We start from the raw sequence: 26664 nt of genomic DNA, 5'->3' as shown, positions 1-26664 counted from the left end.
TCCAAGCACTTTTGTAACAATAGTTCTAGACCGATTGTATGCCCTTGTTTGAATTGAATGAAGTGATTTTGTTTGCATTTGCCTCATGTACATATGGGTAGTGCTTTCTCATTAGACCTCATTCTATTCTAATCTCTCCCCTCTAAACCCATCAGATGCCTCCAAGACGTGACAATGGATTTTCTTTCCCACCGGAGCTCACTCAGTTGATCCAGCGGCAGAATGCATTGATGCAGTTGCTAGTCCAGAATCAAAATCAGGGGAACAATAACAACAACAACCCACCACCACCACCACCTGTTGATCACTTAACCCATTTTCTTAGACTGAATCCATCGGTGTTCTCCAGTAGCACCGAGCCTATAGTAGCAGATGATTTGCTCTGCAAGATTGGAAGGGAGTTAACCACTACAGGATGTACTGATGTTGAGAAGATGCGATTTGCCGCACATCAGTTGGATGGACCAGCACCATCATGGTGGGAGAATTACACTGTCACCTACCCTATAGCCACGGTGACATGGGACCAATTTCAGCAGGCTTTCCATACTACCCATGTTTCAGCAGGAGCGATGGCCATGAAGAAGCGTGAGTTTCGCAACTTGCGCAAAGGAGGACGCACAGTTGGCCAATACGTGGATGACTTTAGTAAGTTAGCGCGTTAAGCCCCGAATGACGTTGCTACAGATGCAGCTAAGCAGGAGAAGTTTCTGGAAGGACTGAATGATGAGTTGATTCAACAACTACCAGGAGTTGGTAGACTGTGCTCTTATGATTGAAGGGAAGCAGCAGCAGATTGAGAACCGCAAGAGGAAGTATGGACAAGGGAAGTACAATTTAGGAGCTCAGAAGAAGCCACGTTTTACCCCGAAATCGGGAGGACATTTTCAGCATACCCATGGAGGAGAAAGTCCTCATAATCATAATGGCCCCATGAATGATAATGGGAATGGGGGAAGCAACAGCCAGAACATACCAACCCGTCAACCCCAACCAAGAGAGACCTGAGCCAAGTCACTTTCTTTAAGTGTCAGAAGACCGGACATTATGCCAATGAATGTCCTGAAGCCCAGAATGGAAATGGCAATGGAAGCTCTGGGAAAAAGCCAAACCCTTTCAACAGGGGACAGGTGAACCACGTTAACGTGGAGGAGGTTGAAGCCCAGCCAGATGCAGTAATCGGTAAGTTTTTTGGTGAAGTCTTTTGCTGCAATCATTCTTTTTGATACAGGTGCATCGTATTCACACAAATCAAGGGAATTCGTGGATAAGTATAACCTGCCCACCAAGGTTCTTAGAACACCTATGTTAGTAAGCTCACCAGGAGCGGAGTATATGGCCAGCCGAGGATGTTTTCAAGTGCAATTGAGTATAGGTAGGCATGTCTTCCCCTCGGATTTAATCATTCTGGAATCGCAAGGTTTGGATGTGATTCTAGGTATGGATTGGCTGTCGATGTATGGAGGAAACATCGATTGCGCTAGTAAGTCGATTTGGCTTACCACCCCAGAAGGGAGAAGGATCAATTATGTGTCATGGCATGAGCCGAAGAGGACACAAGTAAATTCCTTAACAGGGGTGGTACAGGAGGAAGTACCGGTGGTAAAGGATTTTCCGGATGTATTTCCAGAAGAGTTGCCAGTCATGCCACCGGATAGAGACATTGAGTTTTTGATTGAGCTTTTGCCAGGCACATGACCAATATCTAAGAGACCGTATAAAATGCCTGCAAATGATTTGGAGGAGATTAAGAAGAAGATTAAGGAGTTAATGGATAAGGGATATATTCACCCAAATTCGTCACCTTGGGGATCACCAATACTTCTAGTGGAAAAGAAGGATGGATCGTTAAGGATGGTTGTTGATTATGGAGGATTGAATGAGGTGACGATCAAGAATAAGTACCCACGACCGATGATCAATGATTTGTTCTACCAATTGCAAGGAGCTAAGGTATTTTCCAAGATTGATTTGCGATCAGGATACCACCAGTTGAAGATTCGAGAGAAGGAGATACCTAAGACAGCTTTTACCACAAGGTATGGGCTGTATGAGTATACCGTTATGTCATTTGGTCTGACTAACGCACCTTCCTATTTTATGAACATGATGAACACGGTGTTTATGGAGTTTTTGGATAAGTTCGTTCGTAGTGTTCATTGATGATATTCTGGTTTACTCGAAGAATGAAGAGGAACATAAAGAACATTTGCGTTTGGTACTTGGTAAGCTCAGAGAACATCAGTTATACGCCAAGTTCAGCAAATGGGTGTTTTGGTTGAAGGAAGTTGGATTCCTCGGACATGTTATATCCGGAGAAGGAATAGCAGTAGATCCCACCAAGGTTGTCACTGTGACAAATTGGGAAGCCTCAACAACAGTTGGAGAGATCCGGAGTTTTCTTGGACTTGCAGGATACTACCAGAGATTCATTGAAAATTTCTCGAAGATTGCAAAACCTATGACGGAGTTGTTGAAGAAGGATACCAAGTTCAAATGGACTAAGGAATGTGAGGCCAGTTTCCAGGAGTTGAAGAAACGTTTGGTTACCTCGATAGTGTTGATTCTGCCAGATCAGGCGCAAGGATTATGAGGTGTATTGCGACGCTTCACGTCGAGGACTTGGAGCAGTGCTTATGCAGGAGAGAAGAGTTGTTTCGTATGCCTCACGACAGCTTAAGCCCCATGAGTTGAATTATGCTACACATGACTTGGAGTTAGCAGCCGTAGTGCACGCCTTAAAGACGTGGAGACATTTTCTCATTGGAAACCATTGTGAGGTGTACACGGATCACAAGAGCTTGAAGTACATCTTCACACAGAAGGAGTTGAATCTCAGGCAAAGAAGATGCTTGGAGCTCATCAAGGATTATGACATGAGATTGCATTATCACCCCGGAAAGGCTAATGTAGTAGCTGATGCGTTGAGCCGCAAGAGCCATGTCAACACACTAATGACCGGAGAGTTACCAAAGGAGTTAGCCAAGGATCTTCGTGAGCTATGTTTGGAGATAGTTCCGAGAGGCTATGTAGCAGCATTGGAGGTTCAGTCTAGTTTGATGGATAAAATCAGAGAAGCTCAGAAGACTGACAAGGAGATTGCTTCTATTAAAGAGAAAATGATCAAGGGAAAAGCTAAACGATTTTGTGAGGATGATCACGATACCTTATGGTTCGAGGACAGTGTTTATGTGCCCAATGATTCGGAGATCAGGAAGTTGATTCTGCAAGAGGCCCATGATTCACCCTACTCGATTCACTTAGGAAATACCAAGATGTATTTGGATTTGAAGGATACTTTCTGGTGGACCGGAATGAAGAAAGATATTGCGGAGTATGTAGCAGTTTGTGATGTATGTCAGGGAGTAAAGGCTGAGCATCAGAAGACAGCAGGATTGCTACAGCCATTGCCGATACCCGAATGGAAGTGGGATAAGCTAGGCATGGACTTTATCACGGGATTACCCAGGACCCGTTCAGGCTATGACTCAATATGGGTTGTAGTCGATCGTTTGACGAAGGTAGCTCATTTCATTCCAGTGAAGACTACTTGCAGCAGTGCCAAGTTGGCTAAGATATACATGACCAGGATTGTATGTCTGCATGGAGTTCCGAGGAGCATTGTATTGGATAGAGGAACCCAGTTTACCTCAAAGTTCTGGAATCAGTTGCACGAAACTTTGGGCACCTGGCTAGAGTTCAGTACAACTTTTCATCCACAGACAGATGGACAGACCGAGAGAGTCAATCAGATTTTGGAAGATATGCTGAGAGCTTGTGCGCTAGATTATGGATCTATTTGGGGCGACAATTTCCCGTATGCAGAGTTCTCTTACAACAACAGTTATCAATCCAGTTTGAAGATGGCCCCTTTTGAAGCTTTGTACGGAAGAAGGTGCAGAACCCCATTGCATGGGATGAAGTTGGAGACCGCCAGTTGTTTGGACCGGATTTGATTAAGGAGTCTAAACAGAAGGTGAAGTTGCTTCGGGATAGGCTCAAGGTAGCCCAATCCACTCAAAAGAGCTATGCAGATTCTAAACGTAAGGAGACGGTTTACGAAGTCGGAGACAACGTTTATCTTCGTGTATCCCCGCTTCAAGGAGTTAAGCGCTTTGGAGTTAAGGGAAAGTTAGCGCCACATTTTTTGGGACCATACAAAGGTTTGGAGCATATGGGAGAAGTTGCTTACAAATTAGAGTTGCCCGAAGGATTGTCAAGAGTTCACGACGTGTTCCACGTTTCCCAGTTGAAGAAGTGCCACGCAGAGATGGCTGATATACCGCTGAGAGATACAGTGCCGTTGGAAGCAATTCAGTTGGAAGGTGATTTGACCTATGAGGAGAAACCAGTTAAGATTCTCGATTATGCCAGCCGAGTAACCCGCAGCAAAGTTATCATGTTTTCTAAAGTTCAGTGGAGCCACCACAGCGAGGATGAAGCCACCTAGGAGCGAGAGGAAGATTTGTTGAAGGACCACCCTCACCTAGGTTTGTAACATCCCAAATTTTCAATTTGGAATGTTATACACTAGATCATCAGTGCATATCATATTTTATTGCTTTTGGCCTGATCCAGAAATTTTACGCAACTCAGGGACCCACGGAGAGACTTGGGGATTTCGTTATTTTCATATTTGAGTTTTCTCAAATTTTGAAAATAGGATCATCAAATTTTATTTATTTTATCTTCAATTATTTTCAATTATAAAAATAAGTTGAGAGGGAATAAAATGACTTTCCCAAAATAAAGAAATATTGAGGATTTAATAAAAAAATCAAATAACATTTTATTTTGGAGTTTTTCCGCTGTTTTATTTGAATTTAGGAAAATGCGCATTTTTCAAAATTGCATTTAGGCCCCAAATAAATGTTCACCTTGTCCGTCTTGATTTTAGAAGTCGGGGAACTTTTATTTCGGAATTTTTGGTGTCCGTTTAGTATTTCTTTTATTTGTTTTTCTGTGCGTAATGTTTTTAAAAAAACGCGAACCGACCTCGAGCCCACCCCAGCCCACCCCAAACCCTAGCCCCGTTCCGCCGCCGCAGCCGGAGCCACCCACCGCCGCCGCCGTTGACCCGCCGGAGGTAGACCCCATCGCCACCACGGTTTTCGAGAGAAAACCATCGGTTTATTTTTATTATTATTATTTTTTTAGGAACCCGGTTTAGTTTTTTAGAACGGTTTTTTCGGTTTAGTTGTTTAGCGAACTTTCGTCCGTACGTTCGTTTTAACGAAAGGTTTTCGTCGTTTAGCCGTAGACAGCGAACGTTCGTTCATTAGCCTGTTCGTCCTTTTTTTCTCAGATTTTCTGCGATTATTTTCAATCACGATTTCTGATCCGATTTTCGTTTTAGTATAACTTTTCGCTCGTTTATCAGGCGATTCAAGCACCTAGAGTTTCGTCTCGAAACCCTCTTTCTGTTTAACCAATTCAAACAAGTTTTTGCTTCTGTAAAATTTTACTTAGATCCAGATTAGTAAACGAAGCTTGTTTCTTTCGTCGTTTGACTTTCATTGCTTCATTTGATTTGTTTCTTTTTGCAAACCAGAGTTCTTAAGTTGAACTTTCTGGTTAGTTCTCTTATTTGACACTACTAGGGAAAACCTTATACACAGAAATTTAGCAACAGCGCGGGTTAAAAAAGGGCGCTAGTGCTAGATAGCAGTAGCGGTTCAGAATAAACCGCGCTGCAGATACGATTCTAGCAGTAGTGCGTGTGCCCGTAAAAGCGCTACTACTAATATTCCCATTGCTGGAAAGATGGGCTACGCATAGCAGTAGCGGTCTTGCAGGAAGCGCTCTACCGCCAGGGCATGAGTAGCAGCGCGTTTCCCTGTAACAGCGCTACTGCTAATGGAAATAAAATAAAATGAAAAACAAATAGAAAAGTAAATGAAAATGAAAGAAACAGAAAAAGGAGAAAGAAAAAAAATAAAATGTAAAGCAAAATAAATGAAAAAGCGAAAAAACAGAGAAAGGCTTAGCTGTACCATGTGTTAGTAAGAGGCGTTGTAGCTAACGCAGCTGCAGCACATTTCGAGGACCCCCACTATAGAAACAGAAAAGGAAATAAAAAAGAGAGAAACTTACATATGTATAGCAGTAGCGCGGTTTGGAAAAAGCGCTATAGCTACCTTAGCTATAGCGCGTTCTGCGAAACGCGCTACCGCTAGTTTTGACTTAACCAAAAAACCGTTTCCCCCGGCCACCACTGGCCCCCCAAATCTCTCACCCACCCCGCCGCCGTCTCCCCGAGTCATCGTCGCCCCACTTCGCCGCCGTCTCCTGCCGACGTCGATGCCCCCGGAGCCACCAGAGCCGTGCGCCGTCGACGCCATTGGAGCCGCCCCCAACTCCACGGAGCCGCGCGGCCTCATCAACGCCACCGGAGCCGCCGTCGACTCCACCGGATCCTCCCTCGCCAGAACAGCCTCCCTCGCCGTCACCGGAGACACCCCTGCCTCCCTCGCCACCACCGGAGCCATCCTCTGTAAGCTCCCACCCCTCCTCTCTCTCATACATAGGTTAGCTATTTTAATTATGTTAATTATCTAGGTTAGGGCAAAATTTTAGTTAGGGCTTTGACAGAGAAGTAGTTAGGTTAACTAGTTTAATTAGGTTAATTACCTAGGTTAGTGCAAAAATTTAGTTAGGGCTTTGACAGAGAACTAGTCAGGTTAACTAGTTTGATTAGGTTAATTATCTAGGTTATTTAGGCAAGTTTTATTTTAAAGATGATCCCTTCCTAGACTTTTATTGTTGATTATATCTTTTCATTGAAGTGGTCATGTTGTTTGTGCCCAAGTGGCTTTGTTGTTTCCATGAAGCTGAGTGGCCTATATATATTTTGCGGGAATGTTGATTCATTTCCATTCCGGCAAATTTCAGGTTCTCGATTTGTCCACCTTTTAGCAAAGGTCATGCCAAAATTTTCCGTGAATTTTGGCATGACTTGTGCTACAAACTAGGACATATCGAGTGCCCGTGTGATTTGCCGCACCAGGAAGGAGTCAACGTTCCTGCAAAACAATAGGCCTTTTTATGTCATTATTCATTTTATTAGGTCTAGAATTAATTGACTAGATTTAATCATAGGAAACATGGCTAGCAACGATAAAGGACAGGGTTCTGGTGATTGCGACGACGCCTACCGGGCGGCAGACGAATTTTTTAGCCTTACCGATGATCAACTGATGTTATTGCTGGGCCCACCGGTGGCATCGAGGACTGAGACTGACACGCAGACCGGTGCTGAGACTGAGACCGGCGCTCAGACTGAGACATGCATCGAGACCGGCACTGAGACTGAGACTGGCGCTGCCTCGGGGAGCGGAGCCGGTGTAGAACCGAAAGCAAAGAGGCAACGGGTTCCTAACAAACTCAGGACTATTAGAGTGGTGGTCACGGAGGTGGGCGACGGCAATTTTGAGCCAATGGCGCCCAAGGAAGCGCGTCGATGCTACGGCAATCAAATAGGCTGCATCGTACGGACAACCAACACCATCAACGATGAGAAACTACAGAAGATAGAAAATATGAGGAGCTCCCTCCTAAAGAAGTTTCACCAGATATTCTTGTTCCCGAGCTGGAATGAGAATGATTATAAAGATCCATATGAGGAACCGGCAATGAAGAAGATAAACAAACACGCCATGACCAAGTGCAGCGAAGCGTTGGCTGCCTGGAAAAATCGAGTGAAAGCAAGGATCATCGTGAAGAAGGAATCCTACTCCGAGATTGTAAAGGATAATCCGACAATCACGGAAGAGCTGTTTCAAATATTCAAGGAGGCTTGCGAGGCCGAAGATGCCAAAAAAAGTCTAAGTACATGAAGGGGCTTCAAGAGAGGAACATTGGGAGCCACCACCTCGGAAGCCGTGGTTATGGCGGAAAGAGGTCCAAATGGGCCAAGGAGGACGCGGAAGCCGCGAGTCTGGGCATCCCAGACCCCTTGGCGGAGTTCACCGTCCCGCAGGAGCATGATGTCCTCAGGGCCTGGCACCATTGGGACCTAGTGAAAAAGGTTTACGAGACAACACTGGTCATTACGGAGTTCATGAGACTGCTGGTAATTTGAGTCATATTTGTAAACGATCGTTGTGCCTTTTGTAGAGAGAGAAGCACAGGATTGCGGCCGAAAGCGACTCGCCGTCTAAGGCAATGGCGAGGCCCAAGTGGGACACTCCATTCAACCGGGCGTTGAACATATTGAAACAACAACCGGTGGATACTCGACCGTCATATGGACGCGTGCACGGTGTCGGAGACGGCGCCACGTGGAAGAAGTACTACCGTGAGACCACGGAGGAGAGAAAGGAAAGACGGAGGTTAAATAAAGAAAACATCGACAAGAGGGTTGAGATTGCGGTTGAGAAGAAATCAACTGAGACAGTCGCAACAGCGGTAGCTGCCGCAAAACAGGTGGCTTTAGATATTTCTACTACCTTGGTTCCAGCCGTTTTCAATTGGACTAGGCAAAATCCAAAAAAAGATGCAGCAGACTTTCCCCTTTCTGACTTCTTGGCGGGGAGGAGCTCGACTAGCGTTGCACCAGCACCTGCAGCTACACCTGCTCCCGCACCGGCTCCCGCACCGGACGTGCTAGGCGGTGCTTCGTCTTTGGCAGAGCTCGACGCCCTCACGGTATCTTTCACACCGGCCCCCTTCAATATAAATGTATAATCTCCCGTTTTCGTTGCCTTCTGGATGTCTCACGTCGTAGAATTTTCTTTGCAGGCTAGCGAAAACCCGTGCACCATATTGTACACCATCGGCGACCAGAAGGTGGACATGGGGAAGGCGACGATAATGGAGCCGAAGGAACCATTGTTCCACAGCCGGCCGATCCCCCCGAACGTTTTCAAGGTTTCCGTGGCCAGTGTCAAACCGGGCCATGAGAATTTGCCTCCTCCAGTACTAGTGGGGGATGACGACGAGACACCGCGGCGGCTTGGTGATTGTTGCAATGCTGGGTGGGTCCTGTTGTGGCCAAAGATTTTGCTTCATCTGGAGGCGGCCGGGAGCACACCCACGAGCATGCAGCCTCAGCAAGGTATGAACATCAACACCCCACCTACCCAATTATCGTTGGGTGTCGGGTTGGGTGATTGCGGACAGGGTAAGGAGGAGGCTCCATTAGTCGCTGATGACGTCGCCATGGATGAGGATGAGGACGACGATGGCGCTGCTGAACAGTATGTCTATACTGGCGCCTCCTCAGGGTTTGAGCGTCATGAGTCGGTGCCTGAATTTCCGTCTCAACATATTATGGACGACCTTCCGGTAGTAAAGAAGTTTAGGAAGAGAGCGAGGAAAGGCAAAAAAGTTGTTTCTATGATCCAGCCGCCTCAGCAGCCTCGGCTTCAGGACCGTATAGATATCCCCGGTGTGGATAAATGGCATATCCCCGGTCAACGAATCCTACCTGCAACAACGCTGCAGGCCAGATTCGGCGATCTAAAGAGACTTGATGACGATGTGCTGCGGGTAGAGAAAGACCTCATCGCCTCGAAAGATCCAGGATACCCACTCTACGTGGTTAACGTTCCGCGGCAAATGTCGTACGTCGACAGCTTCCCTGCGGATAAGTTCTTCCTCCGATTCGATTACATATTCGACATGTTTCACGTGAAGAAGTTTGATTTTACGTTTGTCCGCCTTTATGCCTTGCACATGAACTACATCATCGGGGTTGAGTAGATATCTCATATCTGTGTCGCTGACCCGTACTACATGCATGAGGGCTTCTTGGGAGTCTGCGCAAATCACCGTGAATACGCGAGGGATTACATCGTCAATTTCATGCTCACCAATAAGGACAAGGAGGCGATTCTCGTGCCTTATCATCCCGTGTAAGTCATCCACGCTGCTATCCTTCCTTCGATTTCAATCATTCATTTGCACGGTGGAGGCTAATTAATTTGAGGACTTATTTTGCGCAGCGGCGGGCGCGCCGTCCTCATCATGCTCTACCCCCGATTCTCCCACGCTCTTTACTTGGACTAGTCGAAGAACATTCACAAAAAGGATTACACCCACATCAAGGATGTTCTCGACAGTGCTATGTTTTACTACCAAGCAAGGGGTGGAGAGGTCAGGGACAAGAAGAGAAGGGGCGGCAGGGTCGCCTTCGGCCATAAGACCGACTTCTGCTGCATCCAGCAACCGAACGATTCTCTTAATGGTGGATTCTATGTCCTACACCACATGCTGGAGTACAGACGGGATCACCAGAACCTTCGCATGTCACCTAGATCCGGCGATGCCCATATTCTGCAATGGGCAAAGGACATAGGAGATATCAAGGATCATCGACTTCGAGCTGAGTTCTATAACATCCAGCGCGAACTTGGCCAAATCATCACGAAGGAGGTCGTCGGAAAAACAGGGATGTTCTACGGAGAAGGACAAATGTCGCGGGAAGACGTCCGAACATGGATAGCCTCTCAGCGTCTCGACCTGAAGCCTTTCACTATGCTCGGGGACTATCTCCCTGACTTGGATGGATGGAACGACATGTTGGAGTGATTGTTGATATATGACAATGTGTCCCTTTAGTCCATACTTTCTGTATGACAAAACTTTGAGTTATGCACGGTGAAATTTTATTTGTGATGTAATTAAACCGTCCTCCTCCTCGACTAGTGAAAATCACTCTAGTGATGGCATTTTGGGGTACGATGAATTTTTTTATTTATGCTTATGATATGTTGTTTTTATTTTTGCCAAGTCTGCCTCTTTCTGTTGCTCAACTATATATGTTGCATATCATCGACTCATGTGATGATGCAGGTGCATAGATCATAGATGGCGAAAAAGTGCTATGCCAGGAGTATATATACGACAAGTGGCCGGAGCGTCAGGCCCTTTCGGTTTCCGAGCGATAGGCAGTAGTTAGTTTAGAGGATCACGCTAATGTGAAAGAGGGATACGAACTCATGTTCTCAAAGTGATAGCTCTTCTCGCGTATATCATTGTTTGGATGGATGACGATATATTTGCATATCATTCGAGACTTGTATCGCTATTTTCGAGATGATGACGAGAGACCACTTTGTGTTGGATGATGATTATGATGATGACATGATTTGATGAGACTAATTGTATGTATATGCTATGATTACATTTGTATGTTTATGATATGCTAAAGATTGTTGTATAAAGCCTATTCAAATACAAAACAAATATGCAGGAAAAAAACTAATAAATAAACTAGTAGTAGCGAGGGGGGAAATTTAGCAGTAGTGCCGCATTGTCAGTAGCGCGTCCCAGCAAACAGCGCTGTAGATAATATCAGTAGCGCCCTTTCCCAAAGAGCACTACAGCTATTCATGTATAGTAGTAGCGTGGGACAACCGGCGCTACTGCTATACGTTAGCTGTAGCGCCTTATTAGTAGCGCCGGTGCCCACGCTACTGAGAGGCCCAAAACCCTCGCTGCTGGTAGGCTTTTCCCTAGTAGTGAGAGTTTTAGCTGTGCATTAGATGAGTGCTTATTGTATGCTTGTTTGTTTGCGATAGAGTAGCCGGAGTGCACCGCTTGCTACTTCGAATATCTAGCTTTCACGGATCATCAGCTAGGCAAGTAACACTTTGATCATACCTCTTACTACCCAGTTTTGTTGCATTAGATCAATCGCCAAACATTGCATGATCAGGATCTAATTAAATTGTGGGTTTTGGGAAGTAGATGAGGTAGTACCTATTACCTGTTTTATTGTCAAACCCTTGGGAGTTACTTCTACGTTTGCTTCTATTGCCATGCTATGCTAGTTGACGTGGATTGGGTGAGTGTATCCATGACAGATGTGAGATTATTAATTAATGGTTTATTTAAACTGGCAACTTTAATACACATCTGGGTGAATTGAGGCACCTGGGTATTCCAGCGATTGCCTGTTTTTCTTTATGGACTGCCACCCTGGCTCAAAGGGATCATGAGATTATTCATACTAGAAACTTCTGTGTGCAGCCACAAGCTACTATGGGCACTAGCATAGTTGACTAAGTTGTGCGAACTCTTATAGTGGTAGACTAGCAGATGTAGGGGAAAGTAGGTGTAACGGTCTACCCGATCGTAAGGTGCTAACGCTTCTAAAAGACTATGTCTCGGTCATCCGTTTCTCAAAAATTATGTAGTGCGATAAATCCGACGGAGGAGATCGAGTCTTGTGGGGAAAAGTGCACAAACCTCTGCAGAATGTATAAACTAATCATGGTTAGCTGTGTCCCCGGTTATGGACAGTCTTGAGTATCTAGTACTTGGATTATCATGTGAATCTCATCATGTTACTTTAATGAATTTTGTTGGGTTTTAATGATGATGCTTAATTGGGATTGAGAGGGTGTCTACACTATCAATGTTTAACAACCACCAAGATAGTTAAATAAAATTTATTCCTTTGCAGTAGGGAAAAACTGGCTTTGTGCAAAACTGTAACCATAGAGCTTTCCACTAGCCATATATGCATGTAGTATAGCCTATTTATGTTCATTACACTCTATGTGTTACATCGCCAGCATATTCCATGTGCTGACCCGTTTTCGGGCTGCAACGTTCATGTTGCAGACTTTTTAGGCGACGATTAAGGTGCCATTAGGTCGTGGTTCTATACTCAGTGATGCCGTTGGAGTTGATGGACTCGCTTATCTTCCAAGCCTTCCACTGTTATCGTTATTAGATGGCCTTAAGCCTTATTATTTATAATAAGTTCTCTTTTGAGACACTCGATGTAATAAGTGTGTGATTGCTACTCTATTATAAATCCTTCAAGTATTGTGCGTGTCAGCATTACTGATCCAGGGATGACACTGATGCACATAGATCAGACTGTTTGAGGTCTGGTCGCTACAAGATGAAATCAGAGCACACGCTGACTATAGGACACGACCACGAAGCTAAAAGACCTAGATCACTACTCTCTTCTCATTTCTGACTTCTCATCTTTTATACTCTTTTAGGATGGCGGATGCAAGGAACAAGTTCATGCAACCGGATGAAGATACACCCTTTGGACGCCACCTAAAGGAAGTCACTGATACCTGAACATCAAAGTACCAAGCTTCACTGGGACCTACAACGCCACTTTACCTGAGGAGGAGCGCTGGATGATTCAAGTTCAAGTTCCAGGAAGGACATTCACGCCAGTCACTGAACCCATAGAGTTTTCCTTTGACGCACCAAGCCGGAGTCTAGGAAAGGGCATGGCAACCCACATCACAATGGGACGTATTGGACAAGTTTACCGCAATGATCTCAAGGATACTATCTACCAGATTTGTGGGCGCCGAGATGAGCATTGGGAGATGATCAGCACCTGGAAGGATAGATCAATCGCAGCTTTTATTCAGGAGTTAAACTAGCACATTCAACATCAGGAGAACCAGATGTGCGCAGGCATGATAGATCTGAAGAAGGCGATGACAAGAATCACGGAGCTGGAGGAAGAACTCAAGGCTACACGCGAAGATTATATGGAGGAAATCGTCATACTAGTGGAGAAGAATGATGACCTGATTAAGAAGATCGGAATATTCATGGGAGACCCTACACCAGTAGGAGAAGACGAAGAACCCAAGGAGATTTGCCTGGAAGACTACATTATCATCGATGACACCGACTCTGACCTGAGCGATGATGACTTTGAAGACGAAATTGGAGCAGATATCATGGAGTCTGCAACCGAGGAATATTTCTAGTAGACCACCATAACAGAAGTAGAATCCCAGCATGTATATAGCATAGTCCAGGCACTTTTGTAACAATTGTTCTAGACCGATTGTATGCCCTTGATTGAATTGAATGAAGTGATTCTGTTTGCATTTGCCTCATGTGCATATGGGTAGTGCTTTCTCATTAGACCTCATTCTATTCTAATCTCTCCCCTATAAACCCAGCAGATGCCTCCGAGACGTGACAATGGATTTTCTTTCCCACCGGAGCTCACTCAGTTGATCTAGCAGCAGAATGCATTGATGCACTTGCTAGTCTAGAATCAGAATCAGGGGAACAACAACAACAACCCACCACCACCACCTGTGGATCATTTAACCCATTTTCTTAGATTGAATCCGCTGGTGTTCTCTAGTAGCACCGAGCCTATAGTAGCAGATGATTGGCTCCGCAAGATTGGAAGGGAGTTAACCACTACAGGATGTACTGATGCTGAGAAGGTGCGGTTTGTCGCACATCAGTTGGATGGACCAGCAGCATCATGGTGGGAGAATTACACTGTCACCTACCCTATAGCCATGGTGACATGGGACCAATTTCAGCAGGCTTTCCATAGTGCCCGTGTTTCAGTAGGAGCGATGGCCATGAAGAAGCGTGAGTTTTGCAACTTGCGCCAAGGAGGACGGACAGTTGGCAAATACGTGGATGACTTTTGTAAGTTAGCACGTTATGCCCCGGATGACGTTGCTACGGATGCAGCTAAGCAGGAGAAGTTTCTGGAAGGACTGAATGATGAGTTGAGCATGTAGTTGATGGTAGCAACCTTCAACAACTACCAGGAGTTGGTAGACCGTCCTCTTATGATTGAAGGGAAGCAGCAACACATTGAGAACCGCAAGAGGAAGTATGGACAAGGGAAGTACAATTCAGGAGCTCAGCAGAAGCCACGTTTTACCCCGAGATCGAGAGGACATTTTCAGCATACCCATGGAGGAGGAAGTTCGCATAATCATAATGGCCCCAAGAATGGTAATGGGAATGGGGGAAGCAACGGCCAGAACCGTACCAACCCGTCAACCCCAGCCATCAGAGACCTGAGCCAAGTCACTTGTTTTAAGTGTCAGAAGACCGGACATTATGCCAATGAATGTCCTGAAGCCCAGAATGGAAATGGGAATGGAAGCTCTGGGAAGAAGCCGAACCCTTTCAACAGGGGATAGGTGAACCACGTTAACATGGAGGAGGTTGAAGCCCAGCCAGATGCAGTAATCGGTAAGTTTTTGGTTAAGTCTTTTGCTGCAATCGTTCTTTTTGGTACTGGTGCATCGCATTCATACATATCAAGGGAATTCGTGGATAAGTATAACCTGCCCACCAAGGTTCTTAGAACACCTATGTTAGTAAGCTCACCAGGAGCGGAGTATATGGCCAGCCGACGATGTTTTCAAGTGCCATTGAGTATAGGTAGGCATGTCTTCCCCTCTGATTTAATCATTCTGGAATCGCATGGTTTGGATGTGATTCTAGGTATGGATTGGCTGTCAATGTATGAAGGAAACATCGATTGCGCGAGTAAGTCGATTTTGCTTACCACCCCAGAAGGGAGAAGGATCAAGTATGTGTCACGGCATGAGCCGAAGAGGACACAAGTAAATTCCTTAACAGGAGTTGTACAGGAGGAAGTACCAGTGGTAAAGGATTTTCCGGATGTATTTCCAGAAGAGTTGCCAGGCATGCCACCGGATAGAGACATTGAGTTTTTGATTGAGCTTTTGCCAGGAACAGGACCAATATCTAAGAGACCGTATAGAATGCCTACAAATGATTTGGAGGAGATTAAGAAGCATATTAAGGAGTTACTGGATAAGGGATATATTCACCCAAGTTCGTCACCTTGGGGATCACCACTACTTCTAGTGGAAAAGAAGAATGGATCGTTAAGGATGGTTGTTGATTATCGAGGATTGAATGAGGTGACGGTCAAGAATAAGTACCCACGACCGATGATCAATGATTTGTTTGACCAATTGCAAGGAGGTAAGGTATTTTCCAAGATCGATTTGCGATCAGGATACCACCAATTGAAGATTCGAGAGCAGGACATACCTAAGACAACTTTTACCACAAGGTATGGGTTGCATGAGTATACCGTTATGTCATTTGGTCTGACTAGCGCACCTACCTATTTTATGAACATGATCAACAAGGTGTTTATGGAGTTTTTGGATAAGTTCGCCGTAGTGTTCATTGATTATATTCTGGTTTACTCGAAGAATGAAGAGGAACATAAAGAACATTTGTGTTTGGTACTTGGTAAGCTCAGACAACATCAGTTATACGCCAAGTTCAGCAAATGTGAGTTTTGGTTAAAGGAAGTTGGATTCCTCGGACATGTTATATCCGGAGAAGGAATAGCAGTAGATCCCACCAAGGTTGTCGCTGTGACAAATTGGGAAGCCTCAACAACAGTTGGAGAGATCCGGAGTTTTCTTGGACTTGCAGGATACTATCGGAGATTCATTGAAAATTTCTCGAAGATTGCAAAACCTATGACGGAGTTGTTGAAGAAGGATACCAAGTTTAAATGGACTGAGGAATGTGAGGCCAGTTTCCAGGAGTTGAAGAAACGTTTGGTTACCTCGCCAGTGTTGATTCTACCAGATCAGCGCAAGGATTATGAGGTGTATTGCGACACTTCACGTCAAGGACTTGGAGCAGTGCTTATGCAGGAGGGAAGAGTTGTTTCATATGCCTCACAACAGCTTAAACCCCATGAGTTGAATTATGCTACACATGACTTGGAGTTAGCAGCCGTAGTGCACGCCTTAAAGATGTGGAGACATTTTCTCGTTGGAAACCATTGTGAGGTGTACACGGATCACAAGATCTTGAGGTACATCTTCACGCAGAAGGAGTTGAATCTCAGGCAAAGAACATGGTTGGAGCTCATCAAGGATTATGACATGAGATTGCATTATCACCCCGGAAAGTCTAACGTAGTAGCTGATGCATTGAGCCGCAAGAGCCATGTCAACACACTAATGACCGGAGAGTTACCAAAGGAGTTAGACAAGGATCTTCATGAGCTATGTTTGGAGATAGTTCCGACGGGCTATGTAGCAGCATTGGAGGTTCAGTCTAGTTTGATGGATAAAATCAGAGAAGCTCAGAAGACTGACAAGGAGATTGCTTCTATTAAAGAGAAAATGAGCAAGGGAAAAGCTAAACGATTTTGTGAGGATGATCACGATACCTTATGGTTCGAGGACAGTGTTTATGTGCCCAATGATCCGGAGATCAGGAAGTTGATTCTGCAAGAGGCCCATGATTCACCCTACTCGATTCACTTAGGAAATAGCAAGATGTATTTGGATTTGAAGGATACTTTCTGGTGGACCGGAATGAAGAAGGATATTGCGGAGTATGTAGCAGTTTGTGATGTATGTCAGGGAGTAAAGGCGGAGCATCAGAAGCCAGCAGGATTGCTACAGCCATTGCCGATACCCGAATGGAAGTGGGATAAGCTAGGCATGGACTTTATCACGGTATTACCCAAGACCCGTTCAGGCTATGACTCAATATGGGTTGTAGTCGATCATTTGACGAATGTAGCTCATTTCATTCCAGTGAAGACTACTTGCAGCAGTGCCAAGTTGGCTAAGTTATACATGACCAGGATCGTATGTCTGCATGGAGTTCCGAGGAGCATTGTATCAGATAGAGGAACCCAGTTTACCTCAAAGTTCTGGAATTGGTTGCACGAAACTTTGGGTACCTGGCTAGAGTTCAGTACAGCTTTTCACCTTCAGACAGATGGACAGATCGAGAGAGTCAATCAGATTTTGGAGGATATGCTGAGAGCTTGTGCGCTAGATTATGCATCTAGTTGGGGCGACAATTTGCCGTATGCAGAGTTCTCTTACAACAACAGTTATCAATCCAGTTTGAAGATGGCCCCTTTTGAACTTTGTACGGAAGAAGGTACAGAACCCCATTGTCGTGGGATGAAGTTGGAGACCACCAGTTGTTTGGACCGGATTTGATTAAGGAGTCTGAACAGAAGGTGAAGTTGATTCGCAATAGGCTCAAGGTAGCCCAGTCCAGGCAAAAGAGCTATGAAGATTCTAAACGCAAGGAGATAGTTTACGAAGTCAGAGACAGAGTTTATCTTCGTGTATCCCCACTTCGAGGAGTTAAGCGCTTTGGAGTTAAGAGAAAGTTAGCGTCACGTTTTGTGGGACCATACAAAGTTTTGGAGCGTATGGGAGAAGTTGCTTACAAATTAGAGTTGCCCGAAGGATTGTCAGGACTTCACGACGTGTTCCACGTTTCCCAGTTGAAGAAGTGCCACGTAGAGATGGCTGATATACCGCTGATAGATACAGTGCCGTTGGAAGCAATTCAGTTGGAAGGTGATTTGACCTATGAGGAGAAACCAGTTAAGATTCTCGATTATGCTAGCCGTGTATCCCGCAGCAAAGTTATCATGTTCTGTAAAGTTCAGTAGAGCCACCACACCGAGGATGAAGCCACCCGGGAGCGAGAGGAAGATTTGTTGAAGGACCACCCTCACCTATTTTCTAGCCAACCCGAATCTCGAGGGCGAGATTCATCTTAAGGGGCGTAGGTTTGTAACATCCCAAATTTTCAATTTGGAATGTTATACACTAGATCATCAGTGCATATCATATTTTATTGCTTTTGGCCTGATCCAGAAATTCTACGCAACTCAAGGACCCACGGAGAGAGTTGGGGATTTCGTTATTTTCATATTTGAGTTTTCTCAAATTTTGAAAATAGGATCATTTGATTTTATTTATTTTATCTTCAATTATTTTCAATTATAAAAATAAGTGAGAGGGAATAAAATGACTTTCCAAAAATAAAGAAATATTGAGAATTTAATAAAAAAATCAAATAAGATTTTATTTTAGAGTTTTTCCGCTGTTTTATTTGAATTTTGGAAAAATGCGCGTTTTTCAAAATTGCATTTAGGCCCCAAATAAATGTTCACCTTGTCTGGCTTGATTTTAGAAGTCGGGGAAAATTATTTCCGGATTTTTGCATTCTGTTTAGTATTTCTTTTATTTGTTTTTCTGCGCGTAATGATTATTTTTTTTAAAACGCGAACCGACCTCGAGCCCACCCCAAACCCTAGCCCCGCTGCCGCCCTAGCCAGCCGCCACCGCTGCCTGCTGCCCTCGGCGCCGTCGCCTGTTCCGCCGCCACCGGAGCCGACCGCCGCCGCCGCCCGTTGACCCGCCTGAGGTAGACCCCGTCACCGCCGCAGTTTTCAAGAGAAAACTGTTGGTTTATTTTTTTTATTTTTTTAGGAACCCGGTTTATTTTTTTAGAATGATTTTTTCGGTTTAGTTGTTTAGCGGACGTTCATCCATACGTTCGTTTTAACGAACGGTTTTCGTCGTTTAGCCGCAGACAGCGAACGTTCGTTCGTTAGCCCGTTTGTCCGTTTTTCTTTTTCTCAGATTTTCCGCGATTATTTTCAGTCGCGATTTCTGATCTGATTTTCGTTTTAGTATAACTTTTCGCTTGTTTATCGGAATCAGGCGATTCAAGCGCCTATAGTTTCGTCTCGAAACCCTCTTTCCGTTTAACCAACTCAAACATGTTTTTGCTTCTGTAAAATTTTACTTAGATACAGATTAGTAAACGAAGCTTGTTTCTTTTGCCGTTTGATTTCGTTGCTTCATTTGATTTGTTTCTTGAGTAGAATTTTCTGGTTAGTTCGCTTATTTGGGTTTTACTTGTGCATTAGATGAGTGCTTATTGTATGCTTGTTTGTTTGCGATAGAGTACCTAGAGTGCGCCGCTTGCTACTTCAAACCTCTAGGTTTCACGGATCATCAACAAGGCAAGTAACACTTTGATCATACCTCTTACTACCAAGTTTTGTTGCATTAGATCAATCCCCAAACATTTCATGATTAGGATCTAATTATATTGTGGGTTTTCAGAAGTAGATGAGGTAGTACCTATTACCTGTTTTATTATCAAACCCTTGGGAGTTACTTCTACGTTTTCTTATATTGCCATGCTATGCTAGTAGACGTGGATTGGGTGAGTGTATCGATGACAGATGTGAGATTGTTAATTGATGGTTTATTTAAGGTGGCAACTTTAATACACATCTGGGTGGATTGAGGCACCTGGGTATTCCAGCGATTGCCTGTTTTTCTTTATGGACCGCCACCCAGGCTCAAAGGGATCATGAGATTATTCATACTAGAAACTTCCGTGTGCAGCCACAAGCTACTATGGGCTCTAGCATAGTAGGTTAAGTTGTGTGAACTCTTACAGTGGTAGACTAGCAGATGTAGGGGAAAGTAGGTGTAACGGTCTACCCGGTCGTAAGGTGCTAGCGCTTCTAAAAGACTATGTCTCGGTCATCGGTTTCTCAAACATTATGTAGGGCGAGAAATCCAATGGAGGAGATCGAGTCTTGTGGGGAAAAGTGCACAAACCTCTGCAGACTGTATAAACTAATCATAGTTAGCCGTGTCCCCGGTTATGGACAGTCTTGAGTATCTAGTACTTGGATTATCATGTGAATCTCATCATGTTACTTTAATTAATTTTGTTGGGTTTTAATGATGATGCTTAATTGGGATTGAGAGGGTGTCTATACTCTCAATGTTTAATAACCACCAAGATAGTTAAATAAAATTTATTCCTTTGTAGTAGAGAAAACCTGGCTTTACGCAAAACTGTAACCATAGAGCTTTCCACCAGCCATATATGCATGTAGTATAGCCTTTTTCTATTCATTACTCTCTATGTGTTACATCGCCAGCATATTCCATGTGCTGACCCGTTTTCGGGCTGCAACATTCATGTTGCAGACTTTTCAGACGACGAGTAAGGTGCCATTAGGTCGTGGTTCTATACCCAGTGATGCCGTTGGAGTTGATGGACTCGCTTATCTTCCAAGCCTTCCGCTGTTGTCGTTATTAGATGGCCTTAAGCCATATTATTTATAATAAGTTCTCTTTTGAGACACTTGATGTAATAAGTGTGTGATTGCTACTCTGTTATAAATCCTTCAAGTACTGTGCGTGTCAGCATTACTGATCCAGGGATGACACTGATGCACAGAGATCAGACTGTTTGAGGTCTGGTCGCTACATGCTGCCATTTTTTATTGGAGAGTTATATTTAGTTAATTCTTTTTCAGATGATTAATAGATAAATTACTCACGTCCAGCAATTTATTTTAGAATATTTGGGGTTCCAGAAGTTTGCGTTAGTTACAGATTACTACAGACTGTTCTGTTTTTGACAGATTCTGTTTTTCATGGGTTGTTTACTTATTTTGATGAATCTATGGCTAGTAAAAGTTTTTATAAACCATAGAGAAGTTGGAATACAGTAGGTTTAACACCAATATAAATAAATAATGAGTTCATTAGAGTACCTTGAAGTGGTGTTTTGTTTTCTTTCACTAACGGAGCTTACGAGTATTCTGTTAAGTTTTGTGTTGTGAAGTTTTCAAGTTTTGGGTAAAGATTCGATGGACTATGGAATAAGGAGTGGCAAGAGCCTAAGCTTGGGTATGCCCAAGGAACCCCAAGGTAATATTCAAGGACAACCAAGAGCCTAAGCTTGGGGATGCCCCGGAAGGCATCCCCTCTTTCATCTTCGTTCAATGGTAACTTTACTTGGAGCTATATTTTTATTCACCACATGATGTGTGTTTTTCTTGGAGCGTCATTTTATTTTCTATTGTTTTGCTTGCTGTTTGAATAAAATACCAAGACCTGAAATTATTAAATGTTACAGAGTCTTCACATACACTACTAGGAAAAGGGCTATAGATAATATGGACACTAATTGGCGCACCATGTATGTGGTGCGCCATTGCTATATAGCAATGGCGCACCACATACATGTGCGGCATTAGTAATATATTACTAATGGCGCACCTGGTGTGTGGTGCGCCATTAGTACTTTTGAAAAAAAATAAAAAAAATGTTACTAATGGCGCACCGTGGAATAGTGCGCCATTACTAGTTGACATAGTAATGGAGCACCACACCCACCGTGCGCCATTAGTAGTTTTGAAAAAAAAATTGTTAGTAATGGCGCACCAGTGGACAGTGCACCATTACTAATTTTTACTAGTAATGGCGCACTGTCCACTGGTGCACCATTACTAAGTTTTTTTCAAAAAAATCAATTTTTTTTATTTTTTTTCAAAACTAGTAATGGCGCACCGTGGGTGTGGTGCGCCATTACTAGTTTAACATGTGGACCGCCTTTTCAGTTTAAAAAAATAAAAGAAAATGATGGAAATGTCAAAAAAATAAAATAAAATAAGTTTCCCATGTGATATGTGGTCTACTTGTTGGGAAAATGTAACAATATGAATTTCGACTTTATTTGCAAAATCTCTCTGGAATTTGTAAAATGGGCATAACTTTTGCTTACGAACTCGGAAAAAAAATTTATATGAACCCCATTAAACATTTTCAAAATCCCCAAAAACCTAACAGAAAAAAGTTACGGGGCTTTTAAGATCTAGACGGAAAAAATTTCAAACTTACTAGTGGCGCACCGTTTGCTAGGTGCGCCACTAGTAACAAAAAAATTGGTTTCGAAAAAAAAATTCGATTTGTTTTCAAAATATGATACGTAATATGACCGGGAAGTTTGAAATATTTTTTCAAAATTTCATCATAATCATGAACAAGAACAAAGTCCTAGACATCAACAAGGTTTTTCAAAATATGACCGGGAAGTTTGACCACAAAGTGCGATTTGACTTGAGATGAAGCATATTGACCCGAGGTTAATCCATAGTGACCTGAGATTAAGAAAAATTTAAAAAAAATTTAAAAAAATTCAATTTTTTTTAAAAAATTGTTACTAATGGCGCACTTCTATGTGGTGCGCCATAAGTATAACAGATACTAATGGCGCACCTGTGGGATACTAATGGCGCACCTGTGGTGCGCCATTAGTAAAAAACACTAATGGCGTGGTACTAGTGGCGCTCCTGTAGTGCGCCATTAGTAGCGAAAACAGGTGCGCCACTAGTAGGCCTTTTCCTAGTAGTGATAGGTGCATAATTATTCGACTACTCATTGATCTTCACTTATATCTTTTGGAGTAGTTTATTGTTGCTCTAGTGCTTCACTTATATCTTTTTTTGAGCATGGTTGTTGTTTTATTTCGTAGAAATAGATGACCTCTCATGCTTCACTTATATTATTTTGAGAGTCTTTAGAACATCATGGTAATTTGCTTTGGTTATGAAATTAGTCCTAATATGATGAGCATCCAAGAGGGAAAAAATAAAAACTTTCATATAAGTGCATTGAACACTAAGAGAAGTTTGATACTTGATGATTGTTTTGACATATGGAGATAGTGCTATCAAAGTTGTGCTAGTTGGGTAGTTGTTAATTTGAGGAATACTTGTGTTGAAGTTTGCAAGTCCCGTAGCATACACGTATGGTAAACGTTGTGTAACAAATTTGAAACATGAGGTGTTATTTGATTGTCTTCCTTATGAGTGGTGGTCGGGGACGAGCGATGGTCTTTTCCTACCAATCTATCCCCCTAGGAGCAAGCGCGTAATGCTTGGTTTTTGATGACTTGTAGATTTTTGCAATAATTATGTGAGTTCTTTATGACTAATGTTGAGTCCATGGATTATACACACTCTTACCCTTCGATACCGTGCATTGCCCTTTCTCACATTGAGAGTTCGTGCAATCTTCGCCGGTGCATCCAAACCCCGTGATATGATATGCTCTTTCACACATAAACCTCCTTATATCTTCCTCAAAACAGCCACCATACCTACCTATTATGGCATTTCCATAGCCATTCGGAGATATATTGCCATGCAACTTTCCACCGTGCCGTTTACTATGACACGCTCCATCATTGTCATATTGCTTTGCATGATCATGTAGTTGACATTTTAGTTGTGGCAAAGCCACCGTTCTTAATTCTTTCGTTCATGTCAATCATGAGTTATTGCACGTCCCGGTACACCGCCGGAGGCATTCATATAGAGTCATACTTTGTTCTAGTATTGAGTTGTAATCATTGAGTTGTAAATAAATAGAAGTGTGATGATCATCATTCATAGAGCATTGCCCCCCCCCCAAAAAAAGGGGGAGATAGGCCAAAAAAGGAAGAAGAAGAAAGGCCAAATAAAAAAGGTCAAATAAAAAAAATGAAGGCCAAGAAAAAAAGGAAAATAAAAAAAGGGGCAATGCTACTATCCTTTTTCCACACTTGTGCTTCAAAGTGGCACCATGATCTTTATGATAGAGAGTCTCTTGTTTTTCACTTTCATATACTAGTGGGAATTTTTCATTATAGAACATGGCTTGTATATTCCAACAATGGGCCTCTTCAAGTGCCCTAGGTCTTCATGAGCAAGCAAGTTGGATGCACACCCACTTAGTTTCTTTTGTTGAGCTTTCATAGATTTATAGCTCTAGTGCATCCGTTACATGGCAATCCCTACTCCTTGCATTGATATCAATTGATGGGCATCTCCCTAGCCCATTGATTAGCCGCGTCGATGTGAGACTTTCTCCTTTTTGTCTTCTCCACATAACCCCCTCATTATATTCTATTCCACCCATAGTGCTATAACCATGGCTCATGCTCATGTATTGCGTGAAAGTTGAAAAAAGTTTGAGATTACTAAAGTATGAAAAAATTGCTTGGCTTATCATCAGGGTTGTGCATGATGGGAGCATTCTTGTGTGACGAAAATGGAGCATGACCAAACTATATGATTTTGTAGGCATGAACTTTCTTTGGCCATGTTATTTTGAGAAGACATAATTGCTTGGTTAGTATGCTTGAAGTATTATTGTTTTTATGTCAATATTAAACTTTTGTCTTGAATCTTATGGATCTGAATATTCTTGCCACAATAAAGAGAACTACATGGATAAATAGGTTAGGTAGCATTCCACATCAAAAAATTTGTTTTTATCATTTACCTACTCGAGGACGAGCAGGAATTAAGCTTGGGGATTCTGATACGTCTCCGACGTATATATAATTTTTAATTGTTCCATGCTATTATATTATCTGTTTTGGATGTTTATGGGCTTTATTAAACACTTTTATATTATTTTTGGGACTAACCTATTAACCCAGAGGCCAGTGCCAGTTTCTGTTCTTCCTTATTTTAGAGTATCGCAGAAAAGGAAAATCAAACGGAGTCCAATTGACATGAAACTTCACGGAACTTATTTTTGGACTAGAAGAAGCCCACGGAGTATAAGAGATAGATCAGGAGAGTCCCGGGCTGCCCATGAGGGTGGGGGGGTGGCGCCCCCCCAGGGCACGCCCCCTGCCTCGTGGACAGCCCGGAGGTCCATTGACGAACTTCTTCCTCCTATATATATCCATATACCCTAAAACTTCTAGGAACACAATAGATCGGAAGTTCCGCTGCCAGAAGCCTCCGTAGCCACCGAAAACCAATCTAGACCCATTCCGGCACCCTGCCGAAGGGGGAATCCCTCTCTGGTGGCCATCTTTATCATCCCGGCGCTCTCCACGACAAGGAGGGATTAGTTCTCCCTCGGGGCTAAGGGTATGTACCAGTAGCTATGTGTTTGATCTCTCTCTCTCTCTCGTGTTCTTGAGGTGATACGATCTTGATGTATCACGAGCTTTGCTATTATAGTTGGATATTATGATGTTTCTCCCCCTCTACTCTCTTGTAATGGATTGAGTTTTCCCTTTGAAGTTATCTTATAGGGTTGAGTCTTTAAGGATTTGAGAACACTTGATGTATGTCTTGCGTGGGATACCTATGGTGACAATGGGGTATTCTATGATCCACTTGATGTATGTTTTGGTGATCAACTTGTGAGTTACGCGACCTTGGGAATCTATGCATAGGGGTTGGCACACGTTTTCGTCTTGACTCTCCGATAGAAACTTTGGGGCACTCTTTGAGGTTCTATGTGTTGGTTGAATAGATGAATCTGAGATTGTGTTATGCATATCATATAATCATACCCACGGATACTTGAGGTGACATTGGAGTATCTAGGTGACATTATGGTTTTGGTTGATTTGTGTCTTAAGGTGTTATTCTAGTACGAACTCTAGGGCTGTTTGTGACACTTATAGGAATAGCCCAACGGATTGATTTGAAAGAATAACTTTGAGGTGGTTTCGTACCCTACCATAATCTCTTTGTTTGTTCTCCGCTATTGGTGACTTTGGAGTGACTTTTTGTTGCATGTTGAGGGATTGTTATATAATCCAATTATGTTATTATTGTTGAGGGAACTTGCACTAGTGAAAGTATGAACCCTAGGCCTTGATTCAACGCATTGCAATACCATTTGTGCTCACTTTTATCATTAGTTACCTTGTTTTTTTATATTTTCATATTGCAAAAACCTTTATCTACCATCCATATACCACTTGTATCACCATCTCTTCGTCGAACTAGTGCACCTATACAATTTACCATTGTATTGTGTGCGTTGGGGACACAAGATACTCTTTGTTATTTGGTTGCAGGGTTGCTTGAGAGAGACCATCTTCATCCTACGCCTTCTACGGATGATAAACCTTAGGTCACCCAGTTGAGGGAAATTTGCTACTGTCCTACAAACCTCTGCACTTGGAGGCCCAACAACATCTACAAGAACAAGGTTGTGTAGTAGACATCATCAGCCCCGTTCATACACCGTGGGCACTAACCATGGGCGCTAACCGTGGGCGCCAAAACACCCTCTACTCGCCCGAAATCCCTCTGGGAAAATATTGGGGAAATGCGAGATTACCATCCTATACCCAACCGATGAGACGTCCAAATTTTAAACAGGGGCTAAGTTCGTAACTTTCCCATATTTTAGACAGACGCGTCCCAAAAACATGGTTCCCCGTACCTCTCCCTCCATTTTCCCATTCATACACCGTCTGTGCTAGAACACCATACCCACACCAGCCTCCTCCGTCTGCCACCCTATCCAT

Source organism: Triticum urartu, chromosome 2, assembly GCF_003073215.2.
Source record: "Triticum urartu cultivar G1812 chromosome 2, Tu2.1, whole genome shotgun sequence".
NCBI lineage: Eukaryota > Viridiplantae > Streptophyta > Magnoliopsida > Poales > Poaceae > Triticum > Triticum urartu.
The sequence above is the reverse complement of the archived record's forward strand: the minus strand, read 5'-3'. Positions refer to the sequence as shown.